Below are 25,123 nucleotides of genomic sequence, written 5' to 3' on the forward strand. Positions count from 1 at the left end.
GAAAATAAAGTGACTTCAAGTGGGGGGTTTGTGGGCTTATTGACATCGTGGGCTGTGTGTCCGGCTGTCCTGCATCCTATTTAGCGGCATCTCCGGCCTCTACCTGCCAGACGCCAGAAGCACCTTCCTCACCAGCTGTGCCTGTCAGCTGTGTCCCCTGGGAGGCAAAATGACTACCAGTTGAGAACCCTTTCACTAGGATAGTGCTGGCCACTCTAACTAACAGCCCCCAGTGACCTCACTTAGGTGAGAGTCTCTATCTAGAAGGCCTCAATTTCCAGACCTGCAAAATGGGTGTTGGGGGTTGAAGGGTGATTCAGTGTCACATTCCCCCGTTTGACTGGTGCCTCTGGCATGCCTGGGATCTGCCAGAGGGAGGTGGGAAAACAAACAAACCAACAAAACAAAATAAACCAAGCAGGCAACGAGGTAAATAAACACTAAAAAGCATCCAAGCCATGGACAAGGATCTGATTTTGGGGGAAAAAAAAAAGTTTTATTTGCAGGTGGCCACGCCCACTCACTGACCCATCGCCTGTGGCTGCTTCTGTGGTACAACAGCAGAGCTGAGTAGTGACACAGAGACATCAGCTGAGACTAAATATTTGCTCTCTGGCCCTCTCTGAAAAAGTTTGCCACGTCCTGCTTTGGACTAGCACACCATCCTTGCAAACAGTGTGCTAAATCTTGATTTCTAGGTAATAACATGGAAAGATGAACGAGATCTATTGTTTTACTGTTTTTAAGTTGCAGAAAGTTATGCATAGTATGATCCCATTGTGGCAAAATGTGTGGGTGTTATCTACTGGTTTGAGTGTAGATAGGAAGGTAAGAAGATACCTGTACAGGTGTACGCGTGTGCCGACAGGGTTCTGGGAGTTACAAATGTTCACATGGCTGAGGTGGTAGCAGGGAACTTCAGCATTCTGCATTTTTCTGTTCTTTCTTTTTTCTTTTACAAGATATATTGTTTTTTTCCAATTCAGCAATTTTGAAAAATTTTTTCATTATTATAAAATGCCCATGACATGACATTTTCCATCTTGACCATCTTGAAATGCACACTTCAGTGGCACTAAACACATTCACCCCATTGCAAAACCATCACCATCATCCCACCCCAGAGCTCATCTTGCAAAACTGACCCTCCCTGTCCCTGTCCCCCAGAGCCCCTGACCGCCCCTGTTCTATTTCTGACCCGATGAATTGAGTATTCCAGGAAGTCACACAATATTTGTATTTTTGTGACTGGCTTGTTTTTGGGTTCAGCCATGTTGTAGAATAACAGGGTGGTCCCCAGGGAAAGGGGAGGTTCCAGGTTCCCAACCCCACCCAAGGAAGGGTGGAGCTGAGCAGGGCGGGGAAGCTGGAGAAGACCCGGCTGGGAGAAAGGGAGAGAGACAGAGCACACATGGTGTGACTCCAGTTATGCAGAATATTAGGAAATGCACGGTAGTCTATAGCGACGGCAAACATACCGTTGGGTTTTATTGTATTGGTAAGAGGTGGGGGTGGATTGACAGGGAGGAAAGATAGGAAGGAAAGATTACCAAGGAGCAGTGGGGAGCGGGGAGGCTGGTGGATATGTTCATTATCTTAATTGTGACGGTGTTTTACAGGTGTGCGCGTAAGCCCAAACTCATCCAATGTTTTATTTTTAAATATTTATTTATTTATGCATATAAGAGCTGGGGTACAGGCCAGAAGTATTGGGGGTGAGAGGATTCACCAGAGACAGAGTGGGGAACAGAATAGGCAGATTCACTGAAATACCCTGCCGAGGGAAGCAGCGGGGAGACAGGAGAGGTCTGCTGCACCATGTGGGTTGCTCCCTGGCTGTCCAGGGATCGAACTCGTGCTGCAGAGACTGCAGACAGCTTCATAGGTTGCGTCTCAGCCTGTTGTGCCACCAGGGAGGTCCCAATATTTTATTTTTAAATACGTGTAATTTATTATATGTCAACTATATCTCAACAAAGCCACTGAAAATTAAAAAAAAGTAATAGGGTCCCATTTAGTCCAAAGTAGTCCTGCTACACAAAAAAGACCAAACAAGTTCTTCTCTGGGCATCTGGCTCCTACCTGACCAGCGGCCACCTCCCTGACGGCTTAGTGTCCACTCCTGCCCCCTAGAGTCCACTCTTGGCACTGCTGTCGTGGGGGTTTCCTTTATGTTATTTTATCTTCAACTTCATTAAACAAAGGGCAATGACGCGCCATCTCTAGAACATAACCAATTTTGTGGAATCCCTCCCTCGTAAATGTGACCCCTTCCTCCACTGGGCTACTGTGAGAATTAATTAACCACTGAAACTTTCAGCTCCACAAGTCAGAAAGAGAGAAATAAAACAAGCTGTAGATTTTGGATGATTAAAAAAAAAAAATAAGAAGCTGTAGAAAGAATTTGATATGAGTGACATAAGTAGCTAGAACACATAAAAACATTAGAATCAAGAAAGGAATTTGGGAACAGCCATATCCCTACCCAGTTGCTCAAGAACTGTAGATAGCAAATGCAATTATCTAAAACTAGAAATAGAAAAGTTTTATTTTTATAAAGTTATAGATATAGTGTTTTATTACTAAAGTAGGAGGTACAACCCTATGTTAAAATTTTTTAAATCTCAGTGAAACTGACCTTTCTACAACTATAGAAATGACCAACATTAACCCAAGGAGAAATACAACACCCTAATGAATAGATAAATAATGATGGAAAAACTAAAGATATTGTCAAAAGTAACCTCTCCAAAAAAGGCCAATCCTAAGTGGCCGTGTCATTGTTTAACTTTCAAAAGTTCAAGAAATAGGTAAAGAGTTCCAAAATAGATGGAAAATTTCCTAACCATTCTAAAAACAGCCCAACCCTGATATAAAAGATGAGAAGCTAGAAAAACATTTTAAGTCAAAGTTCACCAAGGGGAAAAAAAAAAGAGCAAAAGTACTAATTAAAACCCAAGTTCACAAACTCTTCTCCATAATTCTGAAAACCAAAGGCTCTGCCAACTGAATTTTGAGGGGTAGGTTTGACACCAAAAGTTGACAGCCAACTTGACCCTAAGTGATGTGAGCCTGTATCCCAGTTCTTGTATGCATAATTAAATAAATATTTTTTAAAAAACAGAATGCAAATGGCTATTTATTCAATAAGTAGACCTGAGACATTTGGGGAAAAAATTAAGTTTGACCTTCACTTCAACCCACACCACCAAATCAATTCCAGCTGGATACAAATGTTAAATGTAAAAAAAAAAAAAAACCTGTAATAATACATCAATAGAGGAAAATACAAGAGGAATATTTTCCAAAGATATAAATAATAAAAGAAAAGACCGACAAATTTGACTAAAAGATCCAACCCTCTAATCACCCAGTTAGTTCCCCCGCAACCATCCCCAATCTGAGGCCGCCAAGTAGCATTCCAAAAGTCACCTCATCAAAATAAAAGACACCATTATCACTCTACTATTTAGGAAATCCCCAGGGTTTTAGGAGCTCTGTGCTAGGAACAGGATGAAGACCAAATAGACAGTTGGTGCCTGTCACAACGATATGCCGCACCAAGCTGGTCAAGGCGCAGCCTCCTCCAGGAAGCCTCCCCTGGTGCCAGTGTTCCTCCCACTGATGGCAGGTTGAAGCGCCTGTTAGCATTTTTGAGCTGAGCTCAGACCTTCCTCAGAGACCATCACGGCCTCTTGCGCTGTCTACTTCCCACCCCACTCTGTCCATACACCAAACCATCTTCCTAAGCTCACCCAAACTCCAGATCAGGGAATTTCAGTTTTGCCACCATTCCTGGCCGAGGTGAACTGCTCATCCTAAGAGACACAGGAAGGTGGAAGGGAGCCCAGCAAAGCTGAGACACCGGGCGCAGCCCAGAATGAGAGGTGTCACGGACGCTGCCTAGAGCAAGCAGACCCCAGAACCTGGGTCCGAAACCCTCCTCACTCTATTTCCTTTTGTCTCTAGTTCTGACAAAATACACATAACAAAAATGTTAAATCTTTTACCAAGATTTGTAAAAGAAGAAGAGAATGTAGTTTGACACAGTCAAAATAGGCAACAGGTGGAAACAACCCCAGTGTCCACTGATGGACAAATGGATAAGCAAAATGTGGTCTAATGAGACAGTGGACTATCACTGAGCCTTGAAGAGGGAGGAAAAACTGACCCACGCTCCAACGTGGATGAACCCCACTTCCTTACGCTCAGTGAAATCAGCCAGTCACAAAAGGGCAAATCTGGTGTGATCCTACTCACAGGAGGACCCAAGAGGAGTCAGATTCCTGGGGATGGAAAGTAGGGGGGCGGGCAGGGACATGGGAAGTCAGGACACAGTTTCATTGGGAATTTGGGAAAGTTAATGATAGATTAGTGATAGTGTCAATTTCAATGATGACAGACAAGCCATGTAACCACTTTTTTTTAAAAAAAGATTTATTTATTTATGCTGGGGTACAGGCTAGAGGTGTAGGGGATGAGAGGATTCACCAGAGACAGAGTGGGGAACAGACCACTCTGAAATTTACTGCTGAGGGGAGCAGCGGGCGAGCCAGGAGAGGTCTCCTCGCCATGTGGGTAGCTCCCTGGCCGGCCGGTGATCGAACTCATTCTGCAGAGGCTGCAGATTGCTTCATAGTGTGGTGCTTAACCCCTTGCACCACCAGGGAGGCCCCACATAGCCACTTTTAATGTCCAGTTCCATGGCATTCATCACTTTCACACAGGTGTCCAAACACCCCACCCCCAACACCAGAACTTTCCCAAATTCCCAATGAAACTGTGTCCTGACTTCCCATGTCCCTGCCTGCCCCCCTACTTTCCATCTCCAGGAATCTGACTCCTCTTGGGTCCTCCTGTGAGTAGGACCACACCAGATTTGCCCTTTTGTGACTGGCTGATTTCACTGAGTGTAAGGAAGCGGGGTTCATCCACGTTGGAGCGTGGGTCAGTTTTTCCTCCCTCTTCAAGGCTCAGTGATAGTCCACTGTCTCTATCGACCACATTTTGCTTATCCATTTGTCCATCAGTGGACACTGGGGTTGTTTCCACCTGTTGCCTATTTTGACTGTGTCAAACTACATTCTCTTCTTCTTTTACAAATCTTGGTTGTCACGGGAGAGTGGTCACATGGAGAAGAACCCACCTACAGACTCTAGGTGATTCTCCAACCTTCTCTGAGCCTCAGTCCCCTCACCTGGAAAGTGAAAATATCTCCTGAGGGGGAATAGCAATTAAATGAGACCTGGCATTTGGCACGTGCTAGCAAATCCTCATTGGCGTCAGTATCATTATTTTTTCATTTCAGTCTCTCTGGTGTGAACTTGCCAGTGCCTGTCTTTTGTAGCTGACACACAGCACATTCTCAACAAAGTTTTGTTGAATAAATGATCTTTGAACTAACAGAGTTACAAGTCCAAGGACTCTTCTGACCAACTATGAAGGTTTTTTTTTTTTTAAAAAAAAAAGATTTATTTATTTATTTATACCAGCACTGGATACAGTCAGAAGCACGGGAGGGTGAGAGAATTTACCAGAGCCAGAGCAGGGAACAGAACAGACAGACTGACGAAATACACTGCTGAGGGGCGCAGCGGGCGCGGCAGGAGAGGTCTGTGCGCCATGTGGGACCCTCGCTGGCAGCCGGGGATCGAACTGGCGCTGCAGAGGCTGCGGGCAGCTTTGCAGCCCAGCGCTCAACTGCTCTGCCACTGGGGAGGCCCTGAAGGCTTTTTTTAGCACTTAGTAATCACAGCGATTAACATCTGAACACACTTGCCGCAGACACCACATTCTGAGTACTTTACAAGGGTTTACTCTAAATTAAGAATCCCTAGCATACCCATTTTATAGACCAGAAAAACGAGGCACAGAGATGTTAAGTATATGTCCAGAGGGTGTTAAGGAGTGGTTGGGACTCAGCTGGAAATAAGCCACATGGGTCCTCGTCACATAACACTGCCATGCCAACTGCAGAGAGATTAAGCCCAGTAGCAAAGGGAAAAACTCCAAAAGTGTCATAAATGTAATAGAGACAGAGTTGAGAGATGTTATGGGGAGTGATGGGGTGGAGTGTCTCCACTTTACGAGGAAGGTATGCAGGGAAGCCACTCTGAGGAGGTAACTAGACATGAGGTCTGGAGAATAAAAAGGGGCCAATGTAACACTCTAGGAGGGCAAGAGCCTCAGGGAGTAGCCACAGCAGGCACGAAGGCACAGAGGCTACAGATGTCTGTCCAGGAACACAGAAAAAGCGCATGGCAGATGGCTCCAGGGCACTGAGCAGGGGCAAGGGGTCCAATTTGTTGGGAGGATGATATAAAACAGGGTTTATAGCATCCTCGCCTGGCCTGGCACACAGTCAGGGCTCAATAAAATTAACAATTGTTATGATGCATTCAGAGAGGCTGCAGCCGCCTTCGCCGCCCTGGAGGCTGAGCTTCAGATGTGGCCAAAGCACAAGCATCTGCCCGGGAAGCCTTGGGGGCTGGCGCAGAAAGACCAGAGAGGAGGGAGGGCCCGGCTGTGGGGGTGGTGTCCTTCCTCGGGTCCTCCAACTCGACCTTCAGTCACCCACACCCACTGCTGGGAACAGGTGACTCACTCCTTTTGAACACAATAGCAGTGCCCAGGAAAGGAACAATTCTATCCACCCCAAAAAAGAAAAAGACTGTTCACAACTCATTTTATTCCAATAAATGGTATAAATGTAATGATACACAAATATTTTCACTCAAAACATTTTCAAGGATCAACTGCATTTAAAATACACAGCTCTGATGGCCACCAGTCACTGGCATCTGGATGAAGGTTTGTGCCCCCCAGAGTAGGACATCCTGAGCCTGGCATTTGAACTCAGCTCCTCCTGCAGTGGGCCCCACTCCCCCTGTGCTGAAATCTGGGCCAGCCGAGCGACCCCATGACTCAGTTGGACCAGTAGAAGGTAGTACTGTGTGGTGGACAAGCCTAGGAGACGGGATGGATGGGTAGGCATGTAGGTAGGTAGGAGGTAGACAGCTGAGTGACAGATAAAATCAATATATGGCTACAGATATTTATATGTGGTTATGTATATAAATCTATAGGTACATAGCTATAGTTGTATCCCAACATATCTAGGTAGATGACTGTATAAATCTGTATCTCATGCCCAAATATACTGTGTATTTGCCTATGTATCTGGATGAGGATATAGGTGTAGGGTGTGGATATGGTATATGTAGCCGTAAGTGCCTATAGACATAGATGTGTAGGTATCTAAGTATCTGGAAATGTGTTCAGCGTGTGCAGGTATAAGCAGGTGTCTCATAGATAGATGCATGATGCAGCTATACCGGTGCAATAGTCCCACAGATCTCCGTTCCTTGGCTGTACCTATCTAGACACACAGATGGAAATAGACACCTGTATCAACACACACACACGTGGGGAGAGGTGAAGTCTGTGCATCCTCAGTTCTGCCTCCCCATGCAGCCCCCACCACCCTGGGATCAGCTCGACTGCTCCCCCTTGAATCCTAGGCTGGAGCTGCCTCAGTGCTGCTGCCTCTGAAGTTCCTTTCATTGTCGTGTGTTTTCTGCGTATCCCATCACCTGTTAAAAGACATTCACCTGTTAAAAGACATTCGTGGACTATAATGGGAAAGGTTACTGCAAATATTTGTATGCCTTCCTCTGCATGACACATTGTTTTCAATTCTCTTCCACATGTTCATGGCGGAATCTCTGGGTCCTAGGGTGAGTCCATGTTTCATTTACTTCTGGAAACTGCCAAGTTTTTCCAGAGTGGCTGTGCATCTAGCATTCCCCCAGCCATGGCGAAGAGCGCCAGTCGCTCCCTGACTTTGCCAACACTTCGTATCAGGCACTTCCCCCCGGCCCTTGCGCGGGTGGAGCCCACGGCGTGGCGGGCTCGCTTCTGCTTTCCTGACCACCGACACCACTGAGCGCCTTTTCTGACCTTTCCTCCGTCTTTGTTCTGAAGCATCTGCCAAGACCCTTGCACTCAACAAACCTCTTCTCTCTGAGTTCAGGCCACGCCTCAGGATCCTGCGTGGCTGCACCGTCCTTGGCTATGGGGTAGGGGCAGGGGAGCATCCACTGTCTGGGAGGGTGTGTGGCAGCACCCCTGGCCCCACCCACTAACCACTAACGGACCGTCACCCACTGATCACCCTCCCTGCGGCAGGGGTAACGACGGAAAACCTCTCCAGACATTGACAACTGTCTGCTGAGGGAGAAGCAGCTAAATCACCCCCCACTTCTGAACTACCTGCTCAGAGCCAGGCTGGGCTCAGATCCTGCCCCTCCAGGTCGCTTACCTCCAAAATGGGGATGCCATGGGCACTGCCCTCTGAGTGGCTGGGGATGTGCTGCCATAACCGGGTACACCACCCAGGAGCCCCCACTGCCCAGGAAGCTGCACCTGTTTGTCGCCACCGTGTCAACCAGCCCGTGTCTGAATCCATCGCCATCCCAGCTCAGCCCCCGGGGGTCAGGGCCCCAGAAGGCCTGTTTCCACTCCTCACAGCTCCAGAGCCCTCCACAGGAATGGCCAGGGGGATTTCCTCCCCGGCCTCCTGGTTCTTTGAAGGTATGTTCATTTGGAGAGAGGCCAGAAGCTTGGGGGGGGGGTGTTTGTCAAGGCAGAGGGGGAGGGGCAGGCTCAGTCCTGCCTCCTCTCTGGGTGTGAGATAAGGCAGGGCTGGGGGTCCCTCTGGGGCCCCTGGGCTCAGACCCCGCCAGCTCTGCAGGCACACGGGCACCACACCGTCGTCCATGTGCCGAGACACACCCACGGGGTGCACACGCAGTTGTGTCGGAGACACATGTGTTCGTGTGTGTGCATGCAAGGGCATGCTCAAGCACACACTCCTTCATCCGTGTGCACAAGCACAAAAAACATGCTCAAATGCACACAGGGATGTGCTTGTTTGCATGCGGACACCAGGTGACTGCACGCTCAGAGACGCGCACCAGGAGGGCGCGCGTGCCAGGAGGGTGCGGTGCACGCGTCCATCGAGCAGGTGTGCACGGTCCACCGGGGTGGGTGGTGCAGAGACATGCCAGAACGCACAGGGGCCCCTGAGGGCATGCGCACAGACCCAGCCTCAGGTACATGTGTGGACACACTCAGACCCACTCACAGAAGAGGGCCACAAGCCTGCACACCCGCGCCTCTCTCCCCAGTGCCTGCTTCAGCAGGTGCGCATCGCAGATTCCTGTCCAGCCTATGCACACTCGAGCTCAGAGGATCTGGGAGGCTAAAAAATAAACCGCACAGGTCTTGACCCCCATGAATGTACAAACCAGAGGGGAGCCTGGAACCTCAAGCCTGTCCACACAGACCCCAGTGGCCATACACGCCCAGGGGACACTTCCCTTTTTATCTAACTTCCCCTTTGTAAATAACCCGCTGCTGTTGTGTCTGAGCTGAGTCGTGTCTTGCAGTTGTAAGCACATGGTGAGGACCCACAGGCTGTGATACTCCCAAGTTTGCACAGTTTCACCTCCACAGGCTCAGCCCTCAAGAGATAACCACAATCCAGCCAATCTCCCTTCTCCCGCCGCCTCCCCCTGGCCCGCCCAGCATCACCCGCCTGAGCCGGCGCTGGCACCTGCACTCTGGCAGGGCCCCCACCGTCCACCCGCAGGTCCTCCCCCACCACACACACTGTCTGTCCTCCCCACTGTGGCTCTCGGAGGGCACCTGCGAGCACCTGGGTCAGGGGCTCTGCCTCCTCTGTCTGCAGCCCTCCAGGGCTCCCACCTCCCTCACGGTGGAAGTTCAAGGGCTCCCTGTGGCCCGCCAGGCTCCGCACAGCCTGCCCCATCCCCCCCCCTTGCCTGCGCAGCCTCCCTCTCTAACCCTGGCTCGCTCTGCTCCCGCCACACAGGCCTCCGGGCTGTGTTTCCAAAATGCCAGGCACAGCCCTGCCCCAGGACCTTTGCACTGGCTGTTCCCTCTATCCAGAACACTCTTTTCCCCGGCATTCCCACATCCCACTCCCTTGCCTCCTTCAGGATTTTGCTCAAGCATCTCTGTGACCCCTTTCCTCTCCGCTCTACCTGGGAGATGCCGGCCCCTGCAAGCCCTGGTACCCCGGCACCTGCCCCCTCTACCTCCCTCCCGGCATTCCTGTCCACAGAGCTCCTCTTCACTTTTATTCTCTACCTCCTGCCCCTTGAAAAGGTCACTCAAGCAAGAGTGTCTGTGGGCTTCATTTTCTGGTGGAGCCCCAGTTTCAAATGGTGCAGTGCACAGCAGGTATTCCAAAAACATTCCTTCAATGGTGAGTAAATGTCAGACATTACTCTTGCGGCTGCTGTTCACCTCTCTAATGTCTCTGTGTCTCGCCATGCGGCCTCCTTGGAGACAGAAGCTGTCTCCTTTCTTCAACAAATGTTTATTGAGCACTTACTGTGTGCCTACCAGGCAAAGCAGATAGACAAAAATCCCTGTCCCTCAAAAACACCTTGCATTCCAAGGCAGGAGGCATAGCAACATGCGCACCCCAAGTAATGATTTCAGACCGTGGCAAGAAACACAGAAAAGAGGGGCCAGTGGAGAGAGGCGGCAGCAGCAGAAGCAGAGTAGGCAGCCCAGGAGGCGCTGTTTCAGCAGAGACGGTGAAGGACTGTAGCTTGGTCCCTGCGCCCCAGCTGGAACAGGTCAGTGAAGGCAGGAAGGTGCTTGGAGGCAGACTTGTGCTGCCACAGGCAAGACGCCCAGGACGCTGCACACGCCTGTGTCCCGATGACCTAAGACCAAGTGCCCCGGTCCCCACCAAAGACCAGCTTCCTGACCTCCAGTCCGCGAGGGCACGGGAAGAGAGGTCCTGGGCTGATCACCCTGCCCTTCCTCCGGGGTCCCAGATGCCCTGGCACAGGCCCCTCGTAGGAAAAGGAAGAGCGTCAGCCCGGGACGGCCTCTGCTTCGCAGGCCAGCTGCTGGGGTGGGGGCGCCTTCCCATGGTCTCCCTTCCAGGGGGGCCAGAAGGACCGCTGGGAACTTCCAGGCGCAGCACGGGAGCCAGGCACGTGGGGGAGCGAAGGTGCCACGCCAGAGATTGGCAGGAGCTGCAAGCGCGGGTCCAAGTGCTAGTCCTGGTGCCGGGGACCCGCCTCCGGCAAAATGTCGTGTCAGGGGTTCCTGAAAGGATGAGACGGCCTCGGCGGCCTGCACGGGGCTGAAGGGAAGGGGATTGAGGAGACACTGACACTGGATGGGGTGCAAGTATCTTCTGCCGAGGGACTCAGCAGGTCTTTATTTATTCATTTTTAGTCAGCAGAAAAATTACAGCATCATGTGCAAAGCGGAAACAATCAGTGTATTTTACTCCCATGGACTACTGGCTCCTGCGGGTCTCAGCTAGACGGTAGCCTCCAAGGTTAATAGATAAAAAACCAGACCTAACACTAAAACTGATTATTTCAGCTAGACAGTTACCTAAGACAGTGGAGAGCCGCCAGGACATCCCTATCAGCTAAAGCCTCAGCATCAAAAGACTCTTCTGTTCACCTGGCCTCAGCCGGAGACCAGCTGCTGCTCAGCTCTCAGAACTATTTCTACCTACAAACTTCTTAACACAGTTAACTTCATTTAAAAACTTTCCTAAGAAACTTCTAAATAAAAAGGAAACTTCTAAAAAAGCAAAAGAAGGAATTACTATCATTGTTGTGCTGGATTGCTTGTCAGATATGGACAATAAATTGTCTCCCATTGTCAAGCGGGCCAAATTGTTTAATAACTAATTTTCTAAACAGAGAATTTTCCACGCCATTTACTTACAGTCTGCTGATATATGTAATTTATTGCCTAATGTACTTTTTGGGAAATTTTTCTCTTTTTATGACCAAGAACAAAAAATAAAGGGATGTTAGATCTTCAGCCCCAAGGTGTGAGGCCCTTTAGCTTCGCTGCTTGCCAGTGTCTTATCTGGCTGGGGCAACAAGACCCCCTGCAGCATCCTGGAGTGCCCAGGCCTTGTCTCTGGCGCTCTGGCACCGAGCTCCCCTTGTCTGCGGAAGGCCAGCTCACTTTTACCTCCTAAGCCCCCCACAGCAAGCTTCATCCTGCCTAGACTAAGCCACGTCCCCCCAACCAGTGTCAACATCAGGATCGCACCCCTGTCCACTCTCCCCACACCCAGCTTGGGGGGGGTCTTTCGAACAGAAGCCCCAAGTGTTGCCAACCTGTCCATACAGGCCCCCAAGACCCCAGCACCCTGCCGCGTGTCCCCAGCACCGGCACACAGTGGCGTCTGTCCCTAGCTTCCCTCACCACGGTCGCTGGTCCCCGGGGCTCCCTCGCTGCAGACTGAATCTCCTTCTGTTCTCCCTTTCCCCCTGTGCTTGCCTCGGGGACCCCCAGCCTCACGCCTCAGGTCATCCTGCCAGACATCACTCCCTGAGGAGGACTCTGGGACAACGAGGCCAGGCCACATGGCTCTGCACAACCCTCCCCCCGCAGGCCCAGCGTGTCTGGTCCAAGGCAGATGCCCAGCAGCTAGCGAGGGGCGGGGAGGGAGGGTTGGGGGGTTCTGGGGGGAGCCTAGTGGGGAGGAGGCTCTGGAGCTGAGACAAACCTTAGCAGGCTGCTCCATCCCATGTGCTGTCCCATGTCACGGGCTCCCGTGACAGGCGCCACTAATGTCCTCTGGCCCCCCATTGCAGCTGGACCAGCTGAGCCGCCCCCTGCTGTCAGCCAAAAAAATCTTCATGGGTCCAAGATGTAACCTGGGGGAGCCCGGGGCTGCGTTCAGGACTAAAAGTCCAAGCCTCCCCTCATGCCTCTAGCATTGGGGTCACCCTGCCCCTCATTACTGGAGGACCCTGAGGGTGCAAAGGCGGGTGTGGCGCCTCTGTGCACACCCCCGGCAGTGGAGGAGGACCCATGTCCTGCCTCGGACAGACCGAGAGGGATCCTTGGCCAGGGAAGATGCCACAGCCCCGGGCGAGACTGACGAGGGACGACCGTGCCTCGTGCCTTCCGAGAGGCTGGAGGCTGAACTGAGGCACCTGGGAGGGGGGCACCAGGCTAGGCGCCATGACCCCAGCACCCCAGTGAGTGCACTGGGGGGGGTGGGCAGGGGCTGCCCAGTTTCCTGGCAAAGGCAGCATAGTAGATATAGAGCCTAGGAGAGCCTTCTATGGCCGTGACCAGCGGCTGCCCCGCTCACAGGTTCTTCACTAGACACATGTTCTGGGGGTTTCTGCACCCCACATCTTCTGGGGAGCAGAGTATCTCACCGAGCCTCAGCTTTCTCATCTGCAAAATGGGCCCAAAGGGACCCGCCTTCTGGCAGGACCAAGAGGCTTAAGTGAGATCGAACAAGCCACACAGATGGTGCCCAGAGGGCGGGACCCTGCTTTTGTGACCCATCACCAGCGCTGGGGCCACTTGGGCGCACATCTCCTGACTGGGGGCACGCAGGAAAACAGCATATGTCTCGTTATGAGAACGTTGGGTTCTCGGGCTATATTAAGATGTGGTTTTCCTGTTGCAGGCTCAGAAGTCCCCTGTGGTTTCTTTAGGGGTTCAGCAGCAGGGAAGGGTGGGTCCTCAGCAAGGAGATAGCAGGAGAAGGGGCCAGCCTTCCCACCTCGACTTGCCGTCTGGACTTGGGAAACTAGCCCCAAGGCTGGGGTCACCACAAAGGGCCATACGCAGGGTCACTGCAATTAGCAAATAAAAACACAGCCAGCCAAGGCCCTGGTTTTATCCAGTAGCTCTGGTAGCTCTGAGTCCACAAGTAAAGAGGGGTGCCCTCCAGGCAAAATCAGTAACTCTCCAGCAGACAGGAAGGTGGAGTTTTAACTGATGGCTTTAAAATACAAATGATCTAAGTCATTCATTAACTATCTTAGCTTTTGCACAAGCACGTGCACATACATACACACAGCTGTGTGGTTCAAGGGGACCGGAAGAAGATCTCACAGAGAGGCTGCAAGCGCACAAGGTCTTAGGCTAGAAAACAGCTGAGGAGAAAACATGAGAAAACGTCGCTGCCCCTGTGCTGTGCCAGCTCCTGCCCCAGGCTTCACCTGCATCTTGTTGTCTAACCCTGTGCCTGGAAATCCTGTCACATTTCAGAGACAGGAGCTTTGGCACAAACAGGCCTAGCTCCTGCCCTACCTCTTAGCCCCTGCAGACCCTATCACCTCAGTTCTCTGTCTCTAAAGTCTCAGAAGCAGCCATTCAGTTTTCTGCTGCTACAGGGGCCCTAGCACAATACAAATAAACAGGAAAGGCTAAAATTAGCAAATGACAATACTAAGTATTGAAAAAGAAGTGGAGTGACCAAGACTTTCGAATATTGCTAGTGCGAATGCAAACATGGTGCCCTTTTTTTTTTTTTAAAGATTTATTTATTTATTTATTTATTTATTTATTTATTTATTTATACAAGCACTGGGTACAGTCAGAAGCGCGGGAGGGTGAGAGAATTCACCAGAGCCAGAGCGGAGAGCAGAACAGGCAGACTGACGAAGTACACTGCTGAGGGGAGCAGTGGGTGGCAGGAGAGGTCTGCGCACCATGTGGGACCCTCACCGGCTGCCGGGGATCGAAACGGCACTGCAGAGGTTGCAGGCAGCTTCACAACCCAGCGCTCAACTACTGCGCCACCGGGGAGGCCCCATCGTGCCTTTTTAACACCATTGTGGAAAACAGTTTAAATATTTCTTATAAAGTTAAGCACACATTTACCACAGGACCCAGCAACACTGCTCAATGTTTTCCCAAGAGAAATGAGAACTTATGTTCACACAGAAACCTCAACACGAATGTTTACAGTGGAATTATCCAAAATACCAACAGCTGACTGGCTACCATCTAAATGATCTTCTGTGGGCAAATGGCTACAGTGACGTGCCACCAGATGGAATACTATGCAGCAAGAAAGAGGAAATCACCACCAGTGCATACAACAGCTTCCAGGTGTATCAGGCTAACCAGAAGGTAAACTTAGAGGCTAAAAACACTATGATTCCATTTATATGAAAAGTCAAAATGATCGGGACAGAGAAGAAACTGGTGAATTGCAGGGGCAGGCAAAGAAAATGGCTACAAAGGGCTGGAAGGAATTGTGGGTGGGGGGCAATGGAATTGTTTTCTTCCTTGATCGTGGCTTTGGATAAATGACTATGGATTAGTCAAAACTCACAGCACTACCCACTAAAAGGGTTAAATTTTGTAATATGCAAATCATATCTCAAATCTTAAACATCAAGAAGGGGAGGAGCTGGCTCATCTTCCCTGTGTCTTATGTGAAATCGGATGGAAAATGGCCATCAAGGCCCAGCAAGGGGGCTCCACCCCCAAAATAAGGGGACCCGGGGAAGTTTCTCATAACAGACAATGTGGTCTCTGCAGCTTTTTTTTTTTTTTTTTGGTGGGACCCTCGCCGGCAGCCGGGGAACGAACCAGAGCTGCAAAGGCTGTGGGCAGCCTCGCAGCCCAGCGCTCAACCACTGCGCCACCAGGGGAGGCCCGGTCTCTGCGGCTCTTCCAGCAGTAGATAGTGTCACCTTTGTGTCATTTGTCATTTTTTTACGTATTTTCTCATGATTGCTTGAACACCTCTGCTCGGTTTTAGAAAATATGGGCAATCACAAAGGAAGCCTGTAGAATTGCACAAACTTTCTGATTTCCGCTGCAATCTCAGCAGCAATAGGATACTAGTCAGCGGTCACTTGTCTTTGCTGCCGTGTTCCCTCTGGGGGGAGAAACTGGTTCTTGCTCATGTCCACCTTCTCCGGGTCCTCAGGTGCCCCTGGTGCTGAGAAGGCCTGTCCATGGCCTCAATTTTCCCTTTATGTTGCTTGTCTTGGATAACAAATTGATCTTTACCTACTGGTTTTATTTACAATATTATTTCCCTAGATGTTGGTAGTTTATCATAATCAGATACTTTTGTTTTTCACTCATGATGTCTATTTCCTGTCTTAGCAAGACAAACAAAAACAAAACAGGCTTTCAACCCTAAGTGGAAAAAGAGCCTAGTAAATTCCTTCTAAGGCTTTTGCTTTTTTTTGTTTTACATTTTATTTTGAACCCACTGTAAATTATTTTGCTTTTATTCTGCCCAGCATAGTTCACTCAGCCACACTTCTAACAGAGATGGAGAAGGCGGGCAGGGAGAGCCTGTGTGTCCTCAGCCCTGGTCCCCTCACTCCGGCCCTGGCCTCTCCCTCTAGGACCTCAGGTCGCTCCCCCTTTTCTGGGGCTCCCCCATGCTCTAAGCAACGTGGGAGAGAAAAGCCCCAAGAAAGCACTGCCCTCTAGTGGCCATTGCAGACATGGTAGCTGTGATCTGAACTTAAAACCATCCCTGGGCCTCCCAGGTGGGGCAGAGCTTAAAGACAGCCCTACCAAGCAATGGCCAGCCACTGCAGCACAATCCCCTGTCCGCCACTGTGAAGCTATCTGCAGCCTTTGTAGCACAAGTTCGATCCCCAGCCAGGGATCTACCCACATGGCACAGCAGACCTCTCCTCTCTCACCCACTGCTCCCCTTAACAGTGTATTTCAGTAGATCTGCCTGTTCTGCTCCCCACTCTGTCTCTGGTGGATCCTCTGGTAGATCTGCCTGTACCCCAGCTCTTATATGCATAAATAAATGAATCTTTTAAAAAAAATCCCTTAAAGAAAAAACAAAATAACTCGGCAGACCCTCAGGCAGTACGCACCCCAGAGAACTGAAAGCAGGGCCTCTAGCAAGGTCTGTGCACAGCCACGTTCACAGCAGCATGATCCACAGCAGACAGAAGGAGGACAAGACTCAAATGTCTGTCCCTGGACAGATGTCCCCAAACAGCCGAGTGACATCCCTTTAGAGGGGCTGTATCAGCCTGGAAGGGGAGGGAACCTGCCACGGGCTGCGTGGATGACCCTGGAGGACATTATGCTCACTGATATGCCAGACACAAAAGTGCAGAGACAAAATAGGGCTGTGGGTGGGTGCCAGGGCCGGGGGGGTGGGGTGTGTAGTGGGGACAGAGTTGCAGTTTGAGAGGACGAGGTGGTTCTGGGAACGGGGGGTGTGGTGGCTCTAAAGGCATTCTGAGCTGCACACTGGAAAACCACTAGAGGGTGCATCTTGCAGTATGTATAGCTCACCGTCAATAAAAGCAAAAAGGCAACACCGGGACAGGGGTCCTCCCTGGAGGTGAGGTAGGATGGTGGAGGGACAAGAGGGGACATGAGGACACAGCATACAGGGAGCCTGCAGGGACCCCAGTCATTGGCGGGTGGGGCAGTGGGTGGGCACGGCGCCAGGCAGAGAGGAGGAGGCCCAAGGTGTAGACAGCTGCCCCAGCAGGCTGAGGAGGCGTGGAGCTGGGCAGAGGCCTAAAAGGGTTTCCATCCCGGCGGGGTGACCCAGAAGAGAGGCAGGGAGAAGCGGAAGGTCGAAGGGGGAAATAAAAGCCAAGAAAGAGAGACAAAGAGACTGAGAGATAAAGATGAATCAAGACAGAGAGAGAGACAGAGAGAGAGAGAGAGAGAAAGAGAGAGAACAGCCCTTTTGCCCAGCTCTGCCCTGTGATGCTGCTGGTGCAGGTCTCTGGGGCTCTGCACCCTCTGAGCCATCTTGATCCCCCAAACCCCTCCCGTGGCACCACTCAGCCACACTTAGGGTCTGGACCCCCAGAATATGCAAAGCTAAGCTGTGCTGGTCTCATCTCCGGTTACTGCCCCCTGGCCCCGGCTTCACGGCAGCTACACTGGCCTCCTGTTCCTCAGACATGCCCGTCTCAGCCCTGCCTCCTAATCTCTGTCCATGACTCCTGCACCCAGAATGCCTGCAGCCCAGAGACTCAATTACATGCCTGGATCCTTTGGGCATTCAGGCCTCAGTCCCCACGGCCTTCCCCATCCACCTCCACCCCAGCCACCGCTGACGCCCAGTCTCTGTTCCCTTCTTTGCAAGCAGTTGCCACCGTGTGAGATGACCTAGTGGTGGGCCCCGGTTTCTGGTCTGCCTTCCACTCTGCAACATGAGCTCCCCCAGAGCAGGCAGTTGTGTCTTATGAAAACAGTGCCACGGTGGGGAACAGCTCACTGCTTGGGGGTTCTCACCCTGGTTCACAACTGCAGCACAACTCAGGCTCAGGGTGCAGCAATGGGGGTTCTTAACAAAGAGGAAGTGGGGAGAAAGGAAAGCCTTCTAGGCCACAGGTGGCCCAGAGCGTGTCGCAGTGTCCAGTCATCCAAAACAAAGGCTGCTCATGCAAGATGATGCTGTCCCTTTGATGAGAGTCTGGAGCTGGTGGCACACAGTAAGCAGTGGACCTAACTCACAGTGGCGGCTGGAGGTGATCACGGTGGGGGGTTTTTGAGGTGACACCACAACGGCCAACAGCAGCAGTCGAAGGCCAAGCTGGACAGCACCGGACCACAATGCCCAACACCACAGCACCAGGAGCAGCACCAAAGGATCAGAGGCAGTGCACAGCTCTGAGGGGGCCTGACATGGGTCAGCAGTGTTGGTCAGCACTGGTTAGCAGGTGGTGGCGCCTGAGAACAGGCACTAGTGTTGCAGCTCTTTGAGGTACTGGGGTAAGCCAACAGCAAACAGCTCTTTTAGAGACAACAGCACGGGCCAGCATGGGCCCTTTGCTGGCAATGTTACAGGCAGGCCAAGGGCAGGTGCAGCAGTCAGTTCTCTGAGAAGTTCTCTGCAAGGATCTCTGCTGATCTTGAAGTCTGCAGAGGCCTCTGTCCCGACAAATCTTCCAGACAATTCTATCAGCAAAGGTCTTTCCAGGAGTCTGGATAAATCTGAAGGCATCTCATGAATGGGCTCAAGCTGGCTACTCCTCTGGCCTTCAAGCCTGAATGACTTATTTACCACATCAGCTGTTTGGTGCCCTTTGAGTGCCCATCAGATTGGTCTGTTTACAACCCTGAATGGTCTCAACAGCCTTGAACAGCACTGGTAAGAGCTCGAACCTAATTGGTTCGTTAGGAGCTCAAATCTGATTGGTTCATTTACAATCCTGATACTATTCAAAAGTGAAACCCCAGCTACACGTCCACACGTCCACGCATTCCACGCTGAGGTCAGGTAAGCTCTGGTGAGAGGTGGACTCAGGAGCAGCAGCTGAGCTGGCTGTGCGGCCCTGAGCCTGGAGCGCTGGAGCTGGGGCTGCAGCTGACAGAGCCGAGCTGCAGGAGCTTGGGATGGGTCTCGGGCTGCGCATGCCCCGGCCTCTCCTTCTCCATGGCTCCTGGCAAGACTGGCTCTTGCACCCGCTGGCAGGGGAGTGGGTGCGCAAACCCCGCTGCGGAGGCTGCCTCAGCCAAGCCAAAGGGGCAGCCCCAGAGCCTGCAGCAGGGCCGGGGCCCCGCTTCATTATTCACTCTCAGGAGATCCACACGACAAATCTGGCACTTCTGTGTCTCCTTGTGTCCTGCGTGTCTTGCATCTGTTTCTGTGGACAGTTCTGGACTCGTCCCTGAGGACAGGTGTGGAGCTCTGCGTCTGCCAGGGCTTGTGACTGAGCACGATTATGACTTTGTGGGGCACAGGCCAGTGGCATGTTTCCACGAGTATCGTCATGGCGCTGAGTCTGCCCTGTGAGTGTGCGTGTGTGCATATGTGTGTGTTCGTGTGTGTGCACGTGCACATCCATGGTGTTCAGTGAGCACATGACTTCATGTCCATTCTCTGTGTCCACACATCACGAATGCTTACCTGTGGCTGTGTGCCTACGATTTGCCTCTTTGCACACCTGTCTGGATGTGTCCTACAGGTTCATGTTTCTGGGGTGCTCGGGCCTGCATGTGTCTCAGGTGTCCAGGGCTCCCACATGGCTCCTGTGTCAGGGTCCACCATGTGTGTGGTGCACACGCACCTGCATGAAGTGGGTGCTGACAAGCGATTAAGAACCAGCTCCCGGGTGAACAACACCAATTTGTAGCATGTTCTAATTGCTGGGGTGTAAATACACTCCCTGTGGGTGATTTCAAAGCACCGGCATGAGGTCACTGACCGTGGACTTGGGCAGACGCAGCGTGGCGTACACTCAGCTGGACAGCCAGAGCACAGGACCTCTGCGTGGACAGGCTGGTCAGCACATGGAGAAATCTACATAGACAGAAAACGACACATGAAGCCATCACGTAGCCGCTCCACCAAGTAGGTTCACTAGGCAGACGGAACTCAAGGGCACAAACAAATGAAAAAGTACAGCAAAATAATTGGTCAGTGATTCATATCTTTTTTATTTGGTTGTGGGAAAACACGCACAACCTAAAATTTAAACTTTTCAAGTGTACAGATCGGTAGCAGTAAGTACGTGGTGCTGGATTCGAGCAGTTTGCTCGTGTTCTTAAAATAATTGATTTAACTGTGAGTGTGCAGAGCTGTCGTGAACGTGCGCCGTTAGAGGCTCGCGCTCAACAACCAGCTGGCAGAATTCCTGAGCATTCAGCAAGTGGGCTCCCGCGAGCTGGGCCAGCTGGCTGCCCCGGCTCTGCCCCCTCGCCCGCCTCGGAGCCTGGCCGTGTGCGCCCCGTGTCTGCGTCTTTCCACGCGCGACTACGCCTCGTGCCGGCGCACCCACCTGCCTGGGCGCAGAGGACCTGGCGGCCCCCACCCCACCTCCGTGACGTCCTGACTCAGTGTCCGCCCGCCGTGTGCGAGGGCCGTGTCTCCGTGTGAACCCACGTGCCCGAGCAGAGACCCCAGGTTGGGTGCAAGTCAGTCGTGACGGGTATGTTCACACCACAGATCTGCAGAGCCGCAGCAGCGCCCTCCCCTCCCCTCCCCCTTCCCCACCCCACCCTACCCCTCCCCCTCCTTCCCCACCCCTCCCCACCTCTCCCCCGCCCCCCCACCCTCCCCCTCCCTCCTTCCCCTTTCCCCCATCTCTCCCTCCTCTTCCCCTCCCTCCTTCCCCTTTTCCCTCACCTCCCCCCTCCTCCTCCTCCCCTACTGTTCTCCCCCCTCCCTCCTCCCCCTCCTCCCCTACCCTTCCTCTCCCTCCTCCCCCCTCCTCCCCCTACACTTACTCTCCCTCCTCCCCTCCCTCCTCCCCTACTCTTCCTCTCCCCCCTCCTCCCCCTACCCTTCCTCTCCCCCCTCCTTTTCTCGCCAGAGAGGGCCTTGCTCGGTACTCACCAGCACACCACAGGGGTCCAGTGCCTCTGTGTGTCCCGTATGACCACGTGCGTCTGTCCCCCGGCGCACATGTGCCAGGTGTGCCTGATGCCCGTGACCTTGTGCCCGAGCATCTCCGCCCGTGGACCCATGTGTCAGGTAAGACCCAGACACCCATTTCTCTTCAGCAGTTGGTTCTGCAGGAAGCAGTTGGGGTGGGGTTCTGAGGTCCCTCCCTTCCCCACCCCACCCCAGCTCCGCTAGACACCTGTGTGCCCACGGCGGGGGCTGGGGGAGGGCGCCTGCTGCCAGAGCCCAGTCCATGAGGCGCTCAGACCCTGCGGCGGCCCCAGCCCGGGACGGAGGGGCCGAGCTGGTGGGCGGGCAGTCAGGGAAGAGGAAGTCAGGGCAGTGTTGGGTCACCCTGCTGTTACCCCAGCTCCAGTGTGCTGATGGCCCCCTGAGCTGACTAGAAGCGCCAGCCATGGGGTGGAGAGGCTGCGGGCGCTGGTAGCTGGCTGGATACCACCACACCGAGGACAAGGCTGCACCCGGTGAGTGACCCCCGGGGAGCAGAGGGGCCCACGGACAGGGTGGCAGCGGGGGCTGGGGCTGCCCGGCGGGCAGAGACCGCCCACAGTTTCCCTCCTCCTGAGCGGTAGGAGAGGCTGCAGACTCCACTGGTCTGCAGAGGCCTGTGGTTCTAAGAGGCCGCCCCAGGGGCTGGGGGCCCGGGGGTGACAAGGAGAGACAGGAGGAGGGGGCGCCTTGTCTGTCAGACTGCATGGGGGGCAGGGGCCAGTGGGGGGAAGGCTTAGGAGCCCTTGACAGTCACCAGGTATGCTTTGCTTCTCAAACTGGAGATCCCAGGGGCCCCCCAGGCCTCCCCAATACAGAATCTGAAGGGTGGGGCAGGGGAGTCTGACTTTCAAAGCCAATGCCCACTTCAGGCTGCGGGCTGAGAGCCAGCCCCAGGGAGCACCTCTCCGGCCTTCTGTGTCCATCCAAGGAGGGAGACCCCCCCACACGGCCGGCCCTCAGCCAGGGCCCTCCTAGGGGGAGGGGCTTCCCTGCCTCCCACCACGGCCAACCTCTGGGAACCTCATGCATTGGCGCCTGGGGTGGGGTGAGGTACAGGAAGACTGCGGTTTGCAGTCTGTTGCTTCGTCCCAGCCCCCAGCGCCACGTGACTGAGGCAGACACAGACACTCTGGGGTCTGGGAGGGTGGAGTGGGCAATGCGGCCTGGGAAGATGGAGATGGGGAAATAGGCCGGGGCCCCCAGGGAAGCCCACCCTCAGGTGATCCCCGTGACGTTCTGCCGGCCCCTCCTCCCAAAGTTCCGAGGAAAGGGCCAGGACAAGGGAGCGTTGCCCCTGCCAGCAGGAACCTCTGACTCCCCTCTGTGACCCCCCACCTGGGAGAGCTGCCGGGCAGAGGCCACGCTTCACCCTGCAGCGCCAGCGGCCGGTCACCTGCAAGTGCGTAGGTGTGCTTGGTCTGGGCCTCTCTCCAGGAGCTCCCCTGGCTCCTGCCCGCGGCACAGGTGCTCGTGGCTGCAGCAGATAGAGCGGCTAGTTGGTCAGCTGCCAGCTGTGTGTCCAGACCCAGCCCCTGCCTCTGTGTGCCGCGGGGCAAGCAACTTGACCGTCCTGGCCTCCTGTTCACCCGTCCATAAAGCGGTATCGTAGGCCTTACATGTAAAACGTTAGCTCAGTTCTCGACACACAGTAGGCACTCAGAAAACATAGTCAGCCTTGCCTGTCCCCTTCCTGTGTCAAAGCCTTGCTCCCCAAGCTGTCTCCTTCCCTGCACCGTGTGTGTCTTTGGAAATTCTCTGTCAAGTAAGCAGGGCGCGTTCTCAGAAGAGTGCTCAGCGGAGATGCAGCCGCCCCTGGGGCCCTGTGTGAAGTTGGTCTTTCCTCAAGTGGGTGGGTTTGAGCAGCACAGAGGCTCAGGACGCAGCACTGGGGCTCTTGCCCAAGACCCCGCGGTCCTCAAGTGGACTCAAGGGGAGAGACTGCGGGGAGCAGGGGAGAACTCACAGGGTGATGTGACGGGTCAGGTTAGGGCAAAGCACATACAGATGGAATTGGAGGATGGGGAACAAGTCCTGGGGACCCTTTGGTGGATCTAGGGGGCCAAAGGGGAGTCTGGGACAAGGTGCTAATTTCAGTTTGAGTGATGAGGTGCAAATCGGGGTGGGTGGGGTTCATTGATTTGAGGGAAGTCTGAGGTGTTTGTTACTTAACCTCCCATCTGTGCCATGGCGTGAAGACCCTCCACCATCACCCCTCCCTGGTGTGGTTGTGATGACCCTAGGAGCTGTTGACATCAAATGTTTGGACCAGTGCCTGGCACGCTAGTTCTCATCAGTACTAGGTTGTGCTGCAGCCACTTACTTCACTCCTGGCCTTTAGCTTGGCGTGACCCACACCTGACCTCCCAGTTGGCATCCTTTCCATTGCTCAGGTCTTGCTGGCACCCAGACCTGCCCACCTGGACTCCAGGCCCTCACATTCTTCCAAAATCTTGCCTCTCCCCACAAAGAAGTAGAGTCCCTCCCCCCTGGACCTGGGCCAACCTTCATAATCTCTTCAACTACTAAAGGCTGACAGAAGGGAAGCTAGATCTTAAAAGACAAGGTGCCTGGATATTTGCTCCCTCTTAGGACATAAACCTTTGGGGCCTCCCTGGTGGCCAAGGGGTTAAGTCTCAGTGCTATCACCGCCACAGCCTGAGTTCAATCCCCGGCCAGGGAGCTGACCCACATGTTGCCACAGAATTCTGTCTCCCTGCTCCTCCCCTCAACAGTGTATTTCAGTAGATCTGCCTGTTCTGCCCCCCATTCTGTCTCTGGTGAGTCCTCTAACCCCCCACACCTCTGGCCTGCACCCCAGTTCTACACATGCACCAAAAAAAATACACCCTTTGAGCCCTGAGCCTCAGGTGAGAAGTTGCACCTCCCTGAGGGCTCTGTCTGGGAGAGAAAAGACCATGTAGAGATGCCCAAGGAACCCCCATTGTTTGAGTCTCCCCAGCCAGTGGGCAAAGATCCCTTCCAGATGATCCAGCCCCACCCGTGTCTGTTTAGACTCTTACGAGAACCCCAAGCAAAGCCCCGAGTCACGCAACTTCTGAATTCCTATTATGCAGAAATCTTGAGAAGCAGTAAATGATTGTTTCTTTAATTTGCTACACTTAGAGATGATCTGTTATGCAGCAACAGAAAACCAGAGCACCCTGCCTTGCCCCACATTGTGCTCCAAAACTTAGTCGCTCACAATGATGGCCACTGGCTTAGCACATGACGTCTTGGGTCAAGTGAACGGTTCTTTGAGTCTTGGCCAACCGCCCACACACGCCATACACACCCCACACAAAGGTGAATGCCGAGATTTCAACAACCATGAAGTTATACTATTTGGCCATAATAGAAGAAGGAAGCCATGCTACTTGCATCCACACGGTGGACTTGAGGGCGTCGTGCTAGTGACGGAAGTCAGCAGGGAAAGACAAACATGCCGCCATGATGCTTGTGCGTGGAATCTAAAATAAACAACACATGCATGGAATAGAGATCGGATTTGTGGGGACCAGTGAGGGGCAGGAGAGGAATGAAGGAAGGGGGCCAAAAGGGAGACATCTCCGGTGACCAGATGAGTAAGGGCTCAGGGTGTGACGTGTGCAGCACAAGGATCACGGGAGCTCGGCTGTTCAGTGTATTTGAAAACTGTTCAGAGAGCAAATCCCGAGAGAGTTCTCATCAGGAGGAAAATCCTTTTATTCCCGTGTCTGTGTGTGTGTGTGTGTGTGTGAGTGTGAGTGTGTGCATGCGTGTGTGTGTGATGGATCTTAATCCCTCTTTCTTTCCTAATCACTTCATAGCACGTGTAACTCAATTCATTGTGCTCTTTACCTCAACACTTGCACACTCACAGGCCTGAACATACACCTACACACCATCAAAACAGACCATGGTACACACACAACACACTCAGACACCCACACGCCCAGG

The 25,123-nt window shown here is 52.9% G+C and overlaps 1 protein-coding gene across 1 annotated transcript in view; it reads left to right on the forward strand.

The window, feature by feature from the left end:
- LOC311182543 (olfactory receptor 7G3-like) overlaps window positions 1-25,123 on the forward strand; it is a gene marked incomplete at both ends in the record, with an annotated part of 735,701 nt that overhangs the window by 469,106 nt on the left and 241,472 nt on the right. The window lies entirely within an intron of this gene.

This window comes from Talpa europaea (assembly GCF_964194135.1).
Source record: "Talpa europaea genome assembly, chromosome: 12".
Taxonomy (NCBI): Eukaryota; Metazoa; Chordata; class Mammalia; order Eulipotyphla; family Talpidae; genus Talpa; species Talpa europaea.